Below are 18,915 nucleotides of genomic sequence, written 5' to 3'. Positions count from 1 at the left end.
AGGTCCATGCGTGATGTGCTGTCCCAGGCCTATGTGTGATGTGCTGCCCAGGCCTACTTGTTTTCCTATGAATTTTGAGACTTGTAGCCCTGTTTTATAATGGAAAAAAACAGACTATTCCCAGAATTCAATGAAAAAACCTGACTTGGAGTTGAACATTATGCATGAACCTGGGAAACTTGTCAGGGCTGTATCTGGTACCCAACTGATAGGGCTGCAGTGACAGTTATCCCACCACAACCCCAGGGAGGTACAGTCCTCACAAGGCTTCCATCAACCATTGGCCTGGCAATGCAGGGTAGCCTACAGGGTTTCAGAAGCTCAGGAACATTGGTGACTGGTGCTCAGTGCACAACCATGCAGAGGGTTAGGAGGGGTGTATTCTCACCTCAACATTTTGTAAAAATGGGCCTAAAATAATTAATGTTTTGAGCATTTAGAGACAACATGGCCGTGTCTAAATGTGGAATTTTCAAAACGGCTGTGATGTAATGTCCCTTGCTCATTGCACCATCAGGATTCAAGCAAGCCGGGCCGAAGACGGCTGAAATGCCAGAAACCGGTCCCCGGAAGCTTGTTTCCTTCCCAGTGTAAGAATTGGCTTTTGTAGTCTGGTCTGCCCTGTTCCCATGATGCACTGGGCCAGGGACAGACTAATTTGCATACAGCCAGGTTCTGAAACTGGGATGGTGCAATGAGCTAAAAAACGGTGTTGGATCTAGCCCTGATCTCTTGACTGGGTAAGAGTACTCTGCTTAATTCAGAGACTCTGTCCATCACCACCCCTTGTTGTAAATAATTTTGTCCACCCTAAGCGTGGAAGGGTATGCTCAGATGTGAGTCCCTTGCTCATTGCACCATCAGGATTCAAGCAAGCCGGGCCGAAGACGGCTGAAATGCCAGAAACCGGTCCCCGGAAGCTTGTTTCCTTCCCAGTGTAAGAATTGGCTTTTGTAGTCAGGTCTGCCCTGTTCCCATGATGCACTGGGCCAGGGACAGACTAATTTGCATACAGCCAGGTTCTGAAACTGGGATGGTGCAATGACCTAAAAAACGGTGTTGGATCTAGCCCTGATCTCTTGACTGGGTGAGAGTACTCTGCTTAATTCAGAGACTCTGTCCATCACCACCCCTTGTTGTAAATAATTTTGTCCACCCTAAGCGTGGAAGGGTATGCTCAGATGTGAGTCCCTTGCTCATTGCACCATCAGGATTCAAGCAAGCCGGGCCGAAGACGGCTGAAATGCCAGAAACCGGTCCCCGGAAGCTTGTTTCCTTCCCAGTGTAAGAATTGGCTTTTGTAGTCTGGTCTGCCCTGTTCCCATGATGCACTGGGCCAGGGACAGAATAATTTGCATACAGCCAGGTTCTGAAACAGGGATGGTGCAATGAGCTAAAAAACAGTGTTGGATCTAGCCCTGATCTCTTGACTGGGTGAGAGTACTCTGCTTAATTCAGAGACTCTGTCCATCACCACCCCTTGTTGTAAATAATTTTGTCCACCCTGAGCGTGGAAGGGTATGCTCAGATGTGAGTCCCTTGCTCATTGCACCATCAGGATTCAAGCAAGCCGGGCCGAAGACGGCTGAAATGCCAGAAACCGGTCCCCGGAAGCTTGTTTCCTTCCCAGTGTAAGAATTGGCTTTTGTAGTCTGGTCTGCCCTGTTCCCATGATGCACAGGGCCAGGGACAGACTAATTTGCATACAGCCAGGTTCTGAAACTGGGATGGTGCAATGAGCTAAAAAACGGTGTTGGATCTAGCCCTGATCTCTTGACTGGGTGAGAGTACTCTGCTTAATTCAGAGACTCTGTCCATCACCACCCCTTGTTGTAAATAATTTTGTCCACCCTAAGCGTGGAAGGGTATGCTCAGATGTGAGTCCCTTGCTCATTGCACCATCAGGATTCAAGCAAGCCGGGCCGAAGACGGCTGAAATGCCAGAAACCGGTCCCCGGAAGCTTGTTTCCTTCCCAGTGTAAGAATTGGCTTTTGTAGTCTGGTCTGCCCTGTTCCCATGATGCACTGGGCCAGGGACAGACTAATTTGCATACAGCCAGGTTCTGAAACTGGGATGGTGCAATGAGCTAAAAAACGGTGTTGGATCTAGCCCTGATCTCTTGACTGGGTGAGAGTACTCTGCTTAATTCAGAGACTCTGTCCATCACCACCCCTTGTTGTAAATAATTTTGTCCACCCTAAGCGTGGAAGGGTATGCTCAGATGTGAGTCCCTTGCTCATTGCACCATCAGGATTCAAGCAAGCCGGGCCGAAGACGGCTGAAATGCCAGAAACCGGTCCCCGGAAGCTTGTTTCCTTCCCAGTGTAAGAATTGGCTTTTGTAGTCTGGTCTGCCCTGTTCCCATGATGCACTGGGCCAGGGACAGACTAATTTGCATACAGCCAGGTTCTGAAACTGGGATGGTGCAATGAGCTAAAAAACGGTGTTGGATCTAGCCCTGATCTCTTGACTGGGTGAGAGTACTCTGCTTAATTCAGAGACTCTGTCCATCACCACCCCTTGTTGTAAATAATTTTGTCCACCCTAAGCGTGGAAGGGTATGCTCAGATGTGAGTCCCTTGCTCATTGCACCATCAGGATTCAAGCAAGCCGGGCCGAAGACGGCTGAAATGCCAGAAACCGGTCCCCGGAAGCTTGTTTCCTTCCCAGTGTAAGAATTGGCTTTTGTAGTCTGGTCTGCCCTGTTCCCATGATGCACTGGGCCAGGGACAGACTAATTTGCATACAGCCAGGTTCTGAAACTGGGATGGTGCAATGAGCTAAAAAACAGTGTTGGATCTAGCCCTGATCTCTTGACTGGGTGAGAGTACTCTGCTTAATTCAGAGACTCTGTCCATCACCACCCCTTGTTGTAAATAATTTTGTCCACCCTAAGCGTGGAAGGGTATGCTCAGATGTGAGTCCCTTGCTCATTGCACCATCAGGATTCAAGCAAGCCGGCCGAAGACGGCTGAAATGCCAGAAACCGGTCCCCGGAAGCTTGTTTCCTTCCCAGTGTAAGAATTGGCTTTTGTAGTCTGGTCTGCCCTGTTCCCATGATGCACTGGGCCAGGGACAGACTAATTTGCATACAGCCAGGTTCTGAAACTGGGATGGTGCAATGAGCTAAAAAACGGTGTTGGATCTAGCCCTGATCTCTTGACTGGGTGAGTGTACTCTGCTTAATTCAGAGACTCTGTCCATCACCACCCCTTGTTGTAAATAATTTTGTCCACCCTAAGCGTGGAAGGGTATGCTCAGATGTGAGTCCCTTGCTCATTGCACCATCAGGATTCAAGCAAGCCGGGCCGAAGACGGCTGAAATGCCAGAAACCGGTCCCCGGAAGGTTGTTTCCTTCCCAGTGTAAGAATTGGCTTTTGTAGTCTGGTCTGCCCTGTTCCCATGATGCACTGGGCCAGGGACAGACTAATTTGCATACAGCCAGGTTCTGAAACTGGGATGGTGCAATGAGCTAAAAAACGGTGTTGGATCTAGCCCTGATCTCTTGACTGGGTGAGAGTACTCTGCTTAATTCAGAGACTCTGTCCATCACCACCCCTTGTTGTAAATAATTTTGTCCACCCTAAGCGTGGAAGGGTATGCTCAGATGTGAGTCCCTTGCTCATTGCACCATCAGGATTCAAGCAAGCCGGGCCGAAGACGGCTGAAATGCCAGAAACCGGTCCCCGGAAGCTTGTTTCCTTCCCAGTGTAAGAATTGGCTTTTGTAGTCTGGTCTGCCCTGTTCCCATGATGCACTGGGCCAGGGACAGACTAATTTGCATACAGCCAGGTTCTGAAACTGGGATGGTGCAATGAGCTAAAAAACGGTGTTGGATCTAGCCCTGATCTCTTGACTGGGTGAGAGTACTCTGCTTAATTCAGAGACTCTGTCCATCCCCACCCCTTGTTGTAAATAATTTTGTCCACCCTAAGCGTGGAAGGGTATGCTCAGATGTGAGTCCCTTGCTCATTGCACCATCAGGACTCAAGCAAGCCGGGCAGAAGACGGCTGAAATGCCAGAAACCGGTCCCCGGAAGCTTGTTTCCTTCCCAGTGTAAGAATTGGCTTTTGTAGTCTGGTCTGCCCTGTTCCCATGATGCACTGGGCCAGGGACAGACTAATTTGCATACAGCCAGGTTCTGAAACTGGGATGGTGCAATGAGCTAAAAAACGGTGTTGGATCTAGCCCTGATCTCTTGACTGGGTGAGAGTACTCTGCTTAATTCAGAGACTCTGTTCATCACCACCCCTTGTTGTAAATAATTTTGTCCACCCTAAGCGTGGAAGGGTATGCTCAGATGTGAGTCCCTTGTTCATTGCACCATCAGGATTCAAGCAAGCCGGGCCGAAGACGGCTGAAATGCCAGAAACCGGTCCCCGGAAGCTTGTTTCCTTCCCAGTGTAAGAATTGGCTTTTGTAGTCTGGTCTGCCCTGTTCCCATGATGCACTGGGCCAGGGACAGACTAATTTGCATACAGCCAGGTTCTGAAACTGGGATGGTGCAATGAGCTAAAAAACAGTGTTGGATCTAGCCCTGATCTCTTGACTGGGTGAGAGTACTCTGCTTAATTCAGAGACTCTGTCCATCACCACCCCTTGTTGTAAATAATTTTGTCCACCCTAAGCGTGGAAGGGTATGCTCAGATGTGAGTCCCTTGCTCATTGCACCATCAGGATTCAAGCAAGCCGGCCGAAGACGGCTGAAATGCCAGAAACCGGTCCCCGGAAGCTTGTTTCCTTCCCAGTGTAAGAATTGGCTTTTGTAGTCTGGTCTGCCCTGTTCCCATGATGCACTGGGCCAGGGACAGACTAATTTGCATACAGCCAGGTTCTGAAACTGGGATGGTGCAATGAGCTAAAAAACGGTGTTGGATCTAGCCCTGATCTCTTGACTGGGTGAGAGTACTCTGCTTAATTCAGAGACTCTGTCCATCACCACCCCTTGTTGTAAATAATTTTGTCCACCCTAAGCGTGGAAGGGTATGCTCAGATGTGAGTCCCTTGCTCATTGCACCATCAGGATTCAAGCAAGCCGGGCCGAAGACGGCTGAAATGCCAGAAACCGGTCCCCGGAAGGTTGTTTCCTTCCCAGTGTAAGAATTGGCTTTTGTAGTCTGGTCTGCCCTGTTCCCATGATGCACTGGGCCAGGGACAGACTAATTTGCATACAGCCAGGTTCTGAAACTGGGATGGTGCAATGAGCTAAAAAGCGGTGTTGGGTCTAGCCCTGATCTCTTGACTGGGTGAGAGTACTCTGCTTAATTCAGAGACTCTGTCCATCACCACCCCTTGTTGTAAATAATTTTGTCCACCCTAAGCGTGGAAGGGTATGCTCAGATGTGAGTCCCTTGCTCATTGCACCATCAGGATTCAAGCAAGCCGGGCCGAAGACGGCTGAAATGCCAGAAACCGGTCCCCGGAAGCTTGTTTCCTTCCCAGTGTAAGAATTGGCTTTTGTAGTCTGGTCTGCCCTGTTCCCATGATGCACTGGGCCAGGGACAGACTAATTTGCATACAGCCAGGTTCTGAAACTGGGATGGTGCAATGAGCTAAAAAACGGTGTTGGATCTAGCCCTGATCTCTTGACTGGGTGAGAGTACTCTGCTTAATTCAGAGACTCTGTCCATCACCACCCCTTGTTGTAAATAATTTTGTCCACCCTAAGCGTGGAAGGGTATGCTCAGATGTGAGTCCCTTGCTCATTGCACCATCAGGATTCAAGCAAGCCGGGCCGAAGACGGCTGAAATGCCAGAAACCGGTCCCCGGAAGCTTGTTTCCTTCCCAGTGTAAGAATTGGCTTTTGTAGTCTGGTCTGCCCTGTTCCCATGATGCACTGGGCAAGGGACAGACTAATTTGCATACAGCCAGGTTCTGAAACTGGGATGGTGCAATGAGCTAAAAAACGGTGTTGGATCTAGCCCTGATCTCTTGACTGGGTGAGAGTACTCTGCTTAATTCAGAGACTCTGTCCATCACCACCCCTTGTTGTAAATAATTTTGTCCACCCTAAGCGTGGAAGGGTATGCTCAGATGTGAGTCCCTTGCTCATTGCACCATCAGGATTCAAGCAAGCCGGGCCGAAGACGGCTGAAATGCCAGAAACCGGTCCCCGGAAGCTTGTTTCCTTCCCAGTGTAAGAATTGGCTTTTGTAGTCTGGTCTGCCCTGTTCCCATGATGCACTGGGCCAGGGACAGACTAATTTGCATACAGCCAGGTTCTGAAACTGGGATGGTGCAATGAGCTAAAAAACGGTGTTGGATCTAGCCCTGATCTCTTGACTGGGTGAGAGTACTCTGCTTAATTCAGAGACTCTGTCCATCACCACCCCTTGTTGTAAATAATTTTGTCCACCCTAAGCGTGGAAGGGTATGCTCAGATGTGAGTCCCTTGCTCATTGCACCATCAGGATTCAAGCAAGCCGGGCCGAAGACGGCTGAAATGCCAGAAACCGGTCCCCGGAAGCTTGTTTCCTTCCCAGTGTAAGAATTGGCTTTTGTAGTCTGGTCTGCCCTGTTCCCATGATGCACTGGGCCAGGGACAGACTAATTTGCATACAGCCAGGTTCTGAAACTGGGATGGTGCAATGAGCTAAAAAACGGTGTTGGATCTAGCCCTGATCTCTTGACTGGGTGAGAGTACTCTGCTTAATTCAGAGACTCTGTCCATCACCACCCCTTGTTGTAAATAATAGTGATGTAAAGAAAAGCCATTCTCTCACAAATTGTGAAGTCGAACAGTGGCGGGGCACAAATATATAACACAACATATGTATTTGTAAAGTGCAGGTTCATCCAGAAGGGTATCTTGGTACTGAAAAACAGAAGTTTATTGTTACCCAACTGAATGGTACTCATTTTATCGACCACAGTAGGATGAAAGGCTGAGTGGCCCCACCGGGATTTACACCTGTGACCATGCAGTCGAATGCAAGCCCCTATAGTGGATGCATTAGTCCACTAAGCTATAGACCCAGCATTAATATAGCAACCAAGACTACCTCTCACAACACTGAGTGGGGTTCACCGTCACTAAGGAAAGTTTTATAACAGGTGAAAAGGTACATTTTTCAGCACAACATCACTAATATTGGCTAGAAAGCCTTGGGCATTAAAGGTAGTACAAAATGTCTTGGTGATCATTTTCTACTAGTCTATAAGTCTTAAAATTTATATTGAGCCTTCACATGCAATTTCTTTTGATTTTCCCATCCATCCCTATGAAAGAAGATAGTCAGTCATCACACATTATGACTGCCAATCTACATGAAGGGGGCAGCATGGAATACTTAAACCACCATTCTGTCATAAAAGCTTAATAAATAGATTAATTACATGACTTGATCAATCTTGAAATAAAAGTCATTAAAAGAATTGCTTCCTAGCAGAAATAAATGTCAGCAATAAGTCTGCTGAACTTAGCATAAATCCAAGCCATTTTATCAGTTTCTATAAATATCCATAAACTGTTAACAAAATACGATTATTTTCATTTTGGATAAAACAAAATACCCCTCCAATGGCACTAAAATAAAGCCTACTGTTTTCAATGAAAACCACTATTTCTCATGACATATTTATTTAGTGTCTTTCTTACAAAATACACGTTTTATCCCCAAATATCACTGTGCATATGTTTTAACATTACATGGAAAGAATATGTTTTGTATAGCATCTGTTGTCCGTGTGGGCACCATTTTGCAGTGGATACATACAATATGCAAGAAATTACTGCCAATATGCTTTGTCAACAATTATGCCAAGTGTAGGCACATTCACACAGTAGGAAATTGGGTTTTTGGTTGAGAGGGATTATTATTGTTATTATTATTATTATGCTGTTTTATGACGCGCTCTATTACTACCGGAGTATCCTGGCGTGGATTAGAACCCTTCTCAACCAGAAACCGCAACTCCTGTCAGGAAGAAACATCAGTCACTTAGTAATCCTTTGCTTAACTTCTGGTAGCTTGGCACAAATCAGTCAGGCTTTACTTAGAGGCAATGTGTTGAGTATTTCTGCAGTATTCAAATAGCAGCAAAGTGAAAACACAACAAAAGAAACCCCACACCAATTTAGAATAATAGAGTCCAGGACTTCAAATTATGCTGTGGGAAGATTGGAGGGAATCTTTTGGCATATTTTTAGAGGCATCGGGTGGTCATGTTTTTGTGGCAAAAAGATTTTAGCCATGGAGAAACAGAGTTTAGAGGTGGACGGTATTGAAAACATTACCAAATACTGTTAGTCTAGAGATGCGAGTGACACGTCTCAGAAGGAAGCGGGATTGGGTGATAAATTTGCTGCGCTTGGAAGTCCATCTCGGTTAACTGTGTGCACTATAAAAACCCTGGGATTGAATAAAATATGACAATGTCTTACAGCTTAAGAATTTCATCAAGAAAATGAGTATTGTAGATTGACACCTTTTTTTTATGTTCACAGTAACCTGGAGAATCTTTTGTACACTAGGTCGCTATGCTATGTCAACTGGCGGCTAGATGTAAATTTAGAGGAGATAATTAAGGAGTAGCTGATCAATAGGATGAGTAATATGAAGTTGTTGATAAGTTGTTCAAAATCAAAGACACATCTATTAATGTAGCTTGCCATAGGGAAAACACATTATTCTATATGAAGGAACTCAACCAGGCCCATAACGATAACAGAAGTGATCAAATAATGTGACAATGTGAAGGCTATAAAAAATACACCAAAAAGTGAAAAGAAAATTGGAAGGAAGGCGGAGAGTAAGGTTCACGCTAGTATTAAGAAACAGCAATGTTATGAGTGTAGCAGCACACATTATTTGGCAGTGTCCACGTCATGCCATGCATTGAAGGCTACATGTTGAATACATGGAAACCAGGTACCCAAATTTATTGGTGAGATACTCCTTGCCAAGAGATATGAACTACAATAAGGCCAAATGCACAACACAGCCCATGGGATGACATGACCCGTGAGGCCTAGGACCAAAGACGAAGACACCGGGAATGACCACATTGACATTCCCCAATCTCCTCGCACCATACACAAACTCCTGTGAGCAGGCCCAGACTGGCAATGCCGGGCACCGGGCAATCCCCCGGTCGGCTGCCAGGGGTGGGGGCCGGTTTATGGGCCGGAGGCCGGTTTATGGGCCGGAGGCCGGTTTTGTTGCTGGCTGGGGCTGGGCGCCGATTTTTTGTAGTGCGCTCAGTAAAGTGGTCACTGCTCATTGCTGCGCTGGCTGCAGCAATGAGCATTCATTATTAGATCTGCTGCTGCGGGCGTTCATTGCTGCAACCAGCGCAGCAATGAGCAGTGACCCCTGTACTGAGCGCAGTTCAAAGCCTGCGGGCCAGCCGGCACGGCATTCACGTGACGTGGTGGAGTCACGTGAATGCAACCACAGTGTGTGCGCCACTTCACGTCCAGTGCAGGCCCTGTGTCTGTTAAAGGAGCCGAGCCTGCAGAGGCGGTAGCCTGTTGCACCAGGCTCTCCCTAGTCTGCCAACATGCTGCTCCTCGCGACCTGCAAAGAAAACAACAGGACTTGTGTACTGGCTCCCTACGCCCTAGCGACCCGGACACCACAGTAGCGGATGCTGGGCACCGGCCGCCTAGGGGCCCCTCCACCGTGATTACTGGCCTGCCCGCTCTTTTGTTGCAACAGGTTTGACGGGGCATATTCGAGATGTTCTATTTATTTCAACTTGGTGTTCAGTTTTCTTTTCAGCTGCACAGTCGAACATTTTACTTTCTTACATACACTTTGTGTTCTTGGCTTTCTTTGGGCACATTGGCCTATTTTTGTTATTATCACCTTGTATTTTAGCCCTTCCTTGATCACACCAACATTTTGTAACCTAATTTCTCAATATGGCTATCAAAATATTTTTACTACAGATGCTGAATCGAATAGGCTTCATACTATTTATTTTTTCGAACCGCGGTACATGCACCATTTCTACATTCTATATGAGGTGTGGGTGCTTGATGGCTAAATGCACAATGACACATTTTTATTTTGTGTTTACTTTTCGTATCATTACATTTTAAAGCCTTTTTACAGATTGTGTTTCTACGCAACTGCTCATTGTTAGTGTACTCCTTGCAGGTGTTAGGACACTCTTTTGCGTTTTGTTATTTACATTTATTTATGCAAGCAATGTGTTTTGCATAGTGCCGTCTTACCACTTTTCACAGATACCTTTAAAAACCTGTGCCGCCTGTACCATGTACGTTCTCTGAACTGAGTGACCTTCTGTGGTCTAAAGTCAATCACAGATACTCCAACGGCAGCCTGAGAAAAGTACCTTTAGAAAGGCTGTTTTCTGTGCATAGCAATATTTTTGCCTTTTCTGGCACGTATATTTATTATTCATCCAAGTCATGGGAATGTTTGTCCTAATCTGTTATTGTATTTCCCTAAATTACTGAATGTCATTTCAAAGGTCACAACCTCTCCTAATTTGAAAGTCAAATCCTGCAATCTAGCAATACGTAATCTCATCCCACCACCAGCCATCTCCATGAACTTGCCCCCCCCCCCACATGATCACACCTAACTTCAGCTAATTTAATCCACTGACCTACTGCAAAGGAAAGGTGTGATTATTGAAAAATGTTGTTTGTTCGGGTGAAATACACTTATATAGACCATGGTTCATCACCAGTGAAGCAGCCCCCATCAAAAAATAGAGAGACAAATCAGTAGGAAGAAGTTATTACAACTTAGTTGATTGATGCCCGGTACGTTCTGTACTGATTGCCCCTCCTGGTAAAGATGAGGACATTACCCCAAAGTCTGACTGAGAAGACCACACTCACTGGATAGGGAAATATGAGCCACAGTCCTCTGAATCAGCCAGCCTCCTGAAAGAACAAAGAGTCTAGTGCAGAGCCAGACTGAAGAAGTGGAACAGAGACCCCAAAGTGAATCACAGTGCTTCAACAGTCCTCTAGAAGGATAGGGACCTGGGGCTGCCAGCTGCAGGGATGCAAGGGGAGGATACAGAAGACAGCACCTGGTTACAGACCAACGCAAATAGAGCAGATCAGGGAGCTCTGCTCTGGATAGTGTCTTGGCAAAGCCTTGCACTTTAAATAAACGCAGGCCGAAAGAGTAAGCCAGAGCCTTGCCCTGGCGTTAGATCCTGATGAAAACAATCCGGATAGTGCACACATGAGCACTTTTAGAAAGGCATATGTATTGCAGCTGCAGCACATCTCCTGCATAAGCTCACTTGGATGACTCATTGTTTAAATAAGCACTAGGGGGCACAAACGCCTTCTCGAATGCATACATTTGGTGCATGTAAATATTCAGGTGATAGAAGGTCATTGGAATAGATCATGGATCAATACTGACATCAAAATGTCTGATTTAGCAACAAAGGGGAAAGCCTCTCAAAAACTGAAGTACAGAGAATAATAAACAGACACTAGGCTATGCAATATGCTGCCACACCTGGCCAGACCACGGTCCATAAGGCAACCAATCTGTCAGTTATTAAGAAAGAGTTGCAGCTGTTGATTCATAGCATTGATTCATATTATTCTGCCTCTAAAGATGCTGGATTTCAGGACACTGGCAGCAAGCAGAGAGTCAGTGATGCTTTATTGTAAGAGTCTGTAGATGTCTCTACCAAAGCCAGGAGAGACTACCAGAAAAATAAGTAGGCTTTCTTCATATCTCTGAAATCTTGGTTGAAGGCAACCCGTACTCAGCTATGTCAAAGACAGGCAACTGTGGGGAGTGTTGATAATAAGTATGTGCTGGCACTTGTGTTGCATGAACCTAGTTGGGAAGCATTGGAGTACTGCTAATGGGTGAGAGAGGTGGAGCGATACAGGTGTATATGGGTTAGTAGGCAACTGGTAATTCTATTGTGTGGGGAAATGCTTCTTATCATAATGAGGATTCCGATTTTTACTGAATTGCAGGAGTAGTGGAACAGTACTGATTTCAATGAAGATCTTGTTACAGATTCTCAGGACACATTTAGAAATGGTCTGCCTTTAGATTTTGCCTTCTTGTACTTTTAGGTCTAGAGTCTAGTGACGCCCAGGGCCGGACTGGCAATGCCGGGCAAATCAGACATGATGGTGCACACTTGTCTGCCATGGACATGAATCTCTATTTGCTACAGTTACGGGAAGCCGTGAGGTACGCTCTGGTGTCAGGTGGTGGGCAACAATATTGGGGCACACTAGGAACTCAGTAGGGGAAACATATTGCAGAGGGGGTAGGCTGAAAAACTTTCAATGGGGGTGTTTTCCTGAGCGGTGGTTTTCAAAGAGGTTTTCATCATTGTTTGAGTCAGTTTTATTGCTCTTGTCCCCCCGAAGCAGTTTGAAAGTGGGGGTTGGAGAGAGTTTATTCTTGCAGAAGGCAGGGAGTTGAAGGTTTTACAGTTTTAAAAAGCAAAGTTAGTTTGTTAGGTTTAGGATGGAGAGTACAGATGCAGGGACAAGGCAAGTTAAGGGAAGTGTGGGGAGTAAAATTAGGGGTGGTGGTAGGACGACCAACCAATCCCAGCATTGCTGGGATTGGTTGGATGCTGATATGAGCCTTGGCTCTCTGTTTGGGTGAGCAGTCCTGAAAGCTAATGAGGTAGCACAGCAGGTTAGGTGCTCGCAGCAGAGATATGTGTTTAACCCGTAGGTCCCAGTCTCAAATCTTGGCAGTTCCAACTAATCTTGCTTTTGTTTCAAAGTCGATGTATTTAGTATCACGATAGGCATCTACATATTACCTGCCTCACTGTAAACAATCTTGAGTCATATCCTGGGCTGGCAACAGACTGTGCATACAACTCATTTCTCAATATAGCACAGGCATAGAGTGAAAAGGGTGCAAAGTTTATGCTGCTGTTGTGCACAATTTAACAATTGTGAAGTCATTATTATTTTGTTTTTTACAGTAAGCATTTAATTTTTAAACAGGTGGCCCTGCTGAAGGTTTTTAGGTGATCTGAAATGTGAAGGGTTGATAGGCACAGCCCGCTTCTGCAGAGGTTAAGATAATCAACATTTACAACTTCTGTGTGTTTTTTCTTCATGAAATATCAGTAGTCCCTACATATTCTAATGCTTCCCATCGTGATGCTGAAGTCATGTTAGCACAGTCCGGCCGCGCTAACAGGTGTGTGTGAATTCTGATTGTATTGTTGTAAATGCTTCCTTTTACAGTCAGTCTGATTCTGTAACTCTTAGCTGGTGCCGCGGAAATGTTAGTTAAAAATTGGTTAAAAGGCAGCACCTGAGATCTGCGCTGGTGCCTCTCAGCCTTCTAAGTCGGTCCCACGTGGACAGAGGCTGCCTGGTCAGGCGCAGTGATGCGTGGATTAATTGATTGTGACTCCTGCAAGGCACCTCACACCAAGGAGCTGTGCATTTAAGTAGCCAGCATGCGCGCTCCATCTGTTACAAATGCCGGTATCTCAAATAGGCGGCAAACACATTATTTTTGTTTTGGGCCTGTGCCGGGTGGTTCAGCTGAGCTCTGCATCTGTTTTTGCTCCAGCCTCCACTGACTGTAACATGTAGTTTCACAGCCTGGTGCGTGGTAAATATAACTAATACAGGACCTGGCTGCATCTGTTATATATTCAATTTAGAGCGTCACTTACTGCCTGACTGACACCATCTTACAGCTCCACTCTGCTCATTATCTCTCAGGCTGAACAGAGCAGCGCCGCTCAGCTCTGAGCATGATCCATGTTATTTACTATTGTCTCATGTGCTTGAACTATACGTAGGAGTCGGACACATCCTGCTTTCCCTTTAATTCTGGTCAGGTGATGTCCAACTTTCGAACCAACAGTACATTATATTTAATTACAGCGTAACTGCTCTGCCTGAGCCTGTACACTGCTCTCAGGACACGCTAATACCCCAGACCTCCACTCGGCTGACACAATGAGTGCAGTCCATACATTATTATTTATTAGCACTAAAGGTCTAAAATATTATTCCAGCCTGACTAACCCTGTAGCACACTGACTGAGTAATGTGATTATAATTAGCAGCTGAGATTCTCGCTTGTGCCTCTCAGCCTGCTTGGTCAGGTCTTACACCTGCCAGAGTCTGGACAGACTATTTGTCAATTGTTAGTGCCTTTTGATTTCTGGTGGTTTACAACAGTTTCAAGATCTTCTTAGAGTTTCTTGCTGCTCAAATGAGTGTAATTTCTCATATTGATATGTTTGCTTGGTCTCCATTGTTAGATTTTGCTCGCGAGAGAGTGTCACCCATAGTCGTTGGAATGTCACTCATAATTCCACAGAAGTCATGAAAATGTCACACATAGCAATCCGAAACCTTGGCAGCTATGATTACTCACTAGTGAGCTGTACTGCTGCATCTGCTCCTTCTCACTGTCTCCTTGGTCCGTGGGGGGAAAAAATCTCAGTGCTGGATAAATAATGCAGCAGCAGTTTCAGGGCCATTTTAGGAGTTGGTGACTGCTGAGACAAGGTTAGATAAGTCCTTGTTGGCCTCAGATTCCTCCACATTAAAATCTGTTTTCATCTGCTTTATTACATCAAAAAAGGCTATTTTTGTTGGCTCTTAGGGCTCAGTGCACTTTACCACCACTAACCAGTGCTAAAGTGCTTGCGCTCTTTCCTTTCAAACATGGTAAAATTGGCTTACACCAAATTGGCAATTTTAATTTACTTGTAAGTCCCTAGAAATGTGGTTCTACATGTACCCAGGGACTGTACATTAAATGCTGCTAGTGGGCCTGCAACACTTATTGTGCCACCCACTTAAGTAGGCTATTTAAAGATGTGTCATGTCAAGGCCAGGGCCTTTGTGTTAATTTTTCATGCTTTCTGGTCAGGGTGCCTTTATAGACATTTCCTTTACTTCTGTCAGCCTGGGTGCTTATGTGTGACGTTTCCATGCTTTCTGGCCTGGGTGCTTAATTATGTGTGCTATTTCCATAGTTTCTGGCCTCAGTGACCTGAAGGCTCATGTGTTTCATTTCCATGCTTACTGGCCTGGGTGCTTATGTGTGACGTTTGCATGCTTACTGCCCTGGTGGTGGGACCAGGCCTGAGTCAGTGCCTAGGTGCTTATGTGTGACATTTCCACAGTATTCTGGCCTCAGTCAGTGCCCTGTGGCCTGTGTGCTCATGTGTGACATCACATGTCAGTGCTTAATGCGTGATAACATAAGAGACAATTTACTATGCTTTAAAAGTTAATACAATCTATATGTAATAAATGCTTTGTTTTGGCCTTTCTGTCTCTTAAATTTTCTTGGGGGAGGGGACAAGTTCAACCCCCCAAACTCCCCCCAGTAGTGGTTGCTCACTTCGCTTGCTCACTACACACCATGTGGGGGGCTGGTCTCACTTTTACTTTGTTCTCTCTGATTCACTACTTGTGTCTATATTTGGTGCGCTCTGAAAGAACATCTATGGGTACATATGACTGGGAGGGGAACCTGGTGCTCTTTAAGGTTATCATCTACTATGGATACAATTGAGTATGTAATGAAAAATGTGCTGTAAAAATCACCATTTTGGGCTGTCGTTTTACAAAATTTTCGTGGGGGGAGAACCCCCCCAAACCCCCTAGTAGCGGTCGGGCTCACTCGCTACGCTCGCTCGCTGCGCGCCGGACGGGGGCTGGTCTTCAGAAATTTGCCAGGGCTGCTTTCAGTTCCCAGTCCGGCCCTGCCTGGGAGCACGAAGGCCTCCTGCATTCAAGGAAATTAAGCACTTTGTAGCTCGGAGGGGACGTACTTGACAGCGGAAGGAGCACACAAGGAAGACAAGGGGAAAACACAAGCACGCTCATTGAATGCATAAGAAAAAGGAAAAATTGTTCCATAAGAGTGGAAGGATACAAGTCTGCCAATCAAAAGAATGGCAACAAGGCTACGCTCCAGGGGAAGACAAACAGAAGAAATGGCACCTCCTCGAATAAGAACCAAGCAAATGACAGTGACAATAAAGCCACAAAAATGATAAGCGACGGGCAGGCTCTGAGCCCATTGCCAGTTTTTTATATGGTCCACAAGATGTTTTCTCTTATGGTGATACATGAAATGGGCAGTTTTCAATGAGGAGAAGACAAGTTTTGAGCATATTTGTTACAAGAGAAAGCGCAAAAACTCTGACATGTGACCAAGATATTTTTCAGTGGCAGTTTTATTGGCTTCTACCCGCAGGTTTGACATATGTTAATCCACCTCTCATCCTTTGAAATTCTTTCAAGAAAGCAGGTCCTGCCATTAGCACATGGAGACTGGAGGTAATGTAATGTAATGGAATGTGTACTTATAAAGCGCACTGCAACCCATCGGGTATCCTGGCGCTAAAGAGACGGAAAAGACATATATACCATAGACAAGTGGGTATTAAACTCTGGGATAGAGACAGGTTTTTATTTTCTTTCGAAACGGCAAAAGATCTTTCATCTGCCGCAGCTTGTTCCTGAGTCTTGCAGCAGCAACAATGAAAGCTTGCCCCCCCAATTTAGCTCTTTTGACCAAAGGTACTTTCACCCTATTAGCTGAGGAGGACCGAAGGCAACGGGTTGGGACATACCAGCTAAATTTGTTCTGCAATGGTATAGGCCCCAAACAGTGCAGCGCCTTGAACACGACGCAGAGGGATTTGAAGTGAATCCTCTGCAAAATAGGGAGCCAATGCAGCTCGCGAGGGCCTGAGAGGAAGATGATTGGCGAGGGCGCATCAAAGCCAACTTGGCTGCCGTATTTTGGATTCACTGTAGTCTCCCAATTAAATACTGAGGAGGTGCAAGAGTTTGCTCTTTGTCTTCCTGAATCCTAATACCCAAGGCAGGCCGGATTTAAGAGCCCCACAGACCAGCAAAACGAGTGTCTCAGCTGCATACCATCCTCGTAATGACAAATCGACAAGCCTGTGGTAACCAGTTTATTGTCAAGTGATACACCCCACCATACCTGCTTCCCAGAAGGGAGATTATCTATTACCTCATCTGGTGCAATGCCATGTAACCTGTCATGAACAGGCTCGCAAATATACCTTGAATGTAAGAGGGCATAGTGCTTGAACCCAAGGGTTGGGGATCTTCCTATACCCACCTAGCACAAAGGTCATAGGGTGCTTCATGGGTTTAGTGTTAGCTGGAAGTCTGCTGTGTCCCATTTCCTGCATGTTCTCTTGCACTGCTCCCTTTATCCACCCCCACTCCAGCTGTTGTGAAGGAAGTGCCATTGGCTGCCATTCATTCACCTATTAAATGTAGCATGAAGTCCTCATGGGGCCAACCTTCCCTGGCTGCAACTAGTTTCTGCTACTTAGCCTGTGGCCTGAGGAAGGCGAAAAATCTTAAGGTTTTGTATTCAAAACTGCAGATAACCCCTTATTGTCCCTAAATCCCTATGTGGGAGGAAGGGAATACACACTGCACTGCCTCAATAGGGAGCAGCGGATAACAGGAAGAGGTCAACTGACTACTTGGTAAAAGGTAACATCAATACTGATGTAACAGTCTTCAGGCATCAAGTTATCCATAGGTGTGTTTGGACCTTCGCTTAGGCATTTCTTTGCACAAAGATGCGGTCACGAGCCCCAGGCTGACCATGAATCTTGGTTAAAGCCACAGGACACAAAAACGAGAAGTCAGATCAGCATTGGCTAAGAATCAGAGCCACATAGGAAGGAGAAGGAATTATTACGGGAGAAAATAAAATAAAATGGACAAAGGGTAAGTAAAGCCCTAACTACGAGAGAACTGAAAACAAATAACAAAATAAGCTCCTGTTCTACGTGCGATGTGTCTACAATTCAAACACACAACTCACACTCTCTTGCTCTTATTGCATGCCCTTTAAACAGAACGAGACAGAAACGGGGGGGCTGGGAATGCCTCGCGCTGTTTCTGACATGTTCTGTCGTAAGTGCATGCATTTCCTGAGAGAACTCCCCAACAAGATGAGAAAGAGGTGGAGATAGCGCCCAGAGGGTGAGTACACTGGGTTACCGCTCGCTAGCGCCCTCCTTGCACAATGACCACAAAGTACGTTTCTGAAATTGTCATAAAAGTTACACAAGAACCTATTTGTTATTTGTATTTCGGAAGTGTGTTGCCCTCTTGGAGAAACTGATTGGCCACTTCCCCCCCATACCAGCCCAACCCCAGCACGATTCCAGGAGCTCCCCCCCCCCCCACTGTCTACAGCTAGAACACCGAGCTCACCACGAGAGGCAACGTAGAAATGGACATCAAGCAATATTCTGTTGTGTGGAGACATTGGGCCCGGTTCACAAATTCCATTTTGTAGTAGGTAAAGTAGTACCTCGGTAGTACTACAAAATGTAATACCCGTTAGAGAGGCCAAGGACTGGATGTGCATGCAGTCTGAATACCTTTAAGACACACTGACACACACTGTCTGAAAACAGCACTGCCTTTAGCTCAGCGCCAAAGCTCTTAATCATACCATGTCAAAACCACCAACCCAGATACCTAAATGCGACTCGTTTCAGACTAGGCGCTATACAAGAACACTACGGGGGTCATTAGGATGATGGGCGGACTTTGTCCGCCCGCCATCCTATCGGATAACAGGACCGCCTGTCATAAGGGCAGGGGTTCCGTGGGGGGTATTAGGAAGCGCCCGCCACAGTGGCAGGCGCATCCTGTATTTTTAACATTGCGGCGGGCGGTGCTGAATGCACCGCCCGCCGCAATGTCAAAAATACATGTTGTACATTTCAAAGCACAACGTGACAGGCACTGCGCGGTGCCTGCCACATTGTCCTTTGAGATGCAGAGGAGTAACATAGGTACCCCCCATGTGCACCCCCCATCCCTCCAGAGTCCTTGGGGGCCCGCAACAGGCTCCCAAAGTAGACTCCGAAAGCCTTTCCGTGGCGGCAGGTAAATGCCCATGGTAATATGGCTGGCGGTGTCTGAT

Source organism: Lissotriton helveticus, chromosome 3_2, assembly GCF_964261635.1.
Source record: "Lissotriton helveticus chromosome 3_2, aLisHel1.1, whole genome shotgun sequence".
Taxonomy (NCBI): Eukaryota; Metazoa; Chordata; class Amphibia; order Caudata; family Salamandridae; genus Lissotriton; species Lissotriton helveticus.
The sequence above is the reverse complement of the archived record's forward strand: the minus strand, read 5'-3'. Positions refer to the sequence as shown.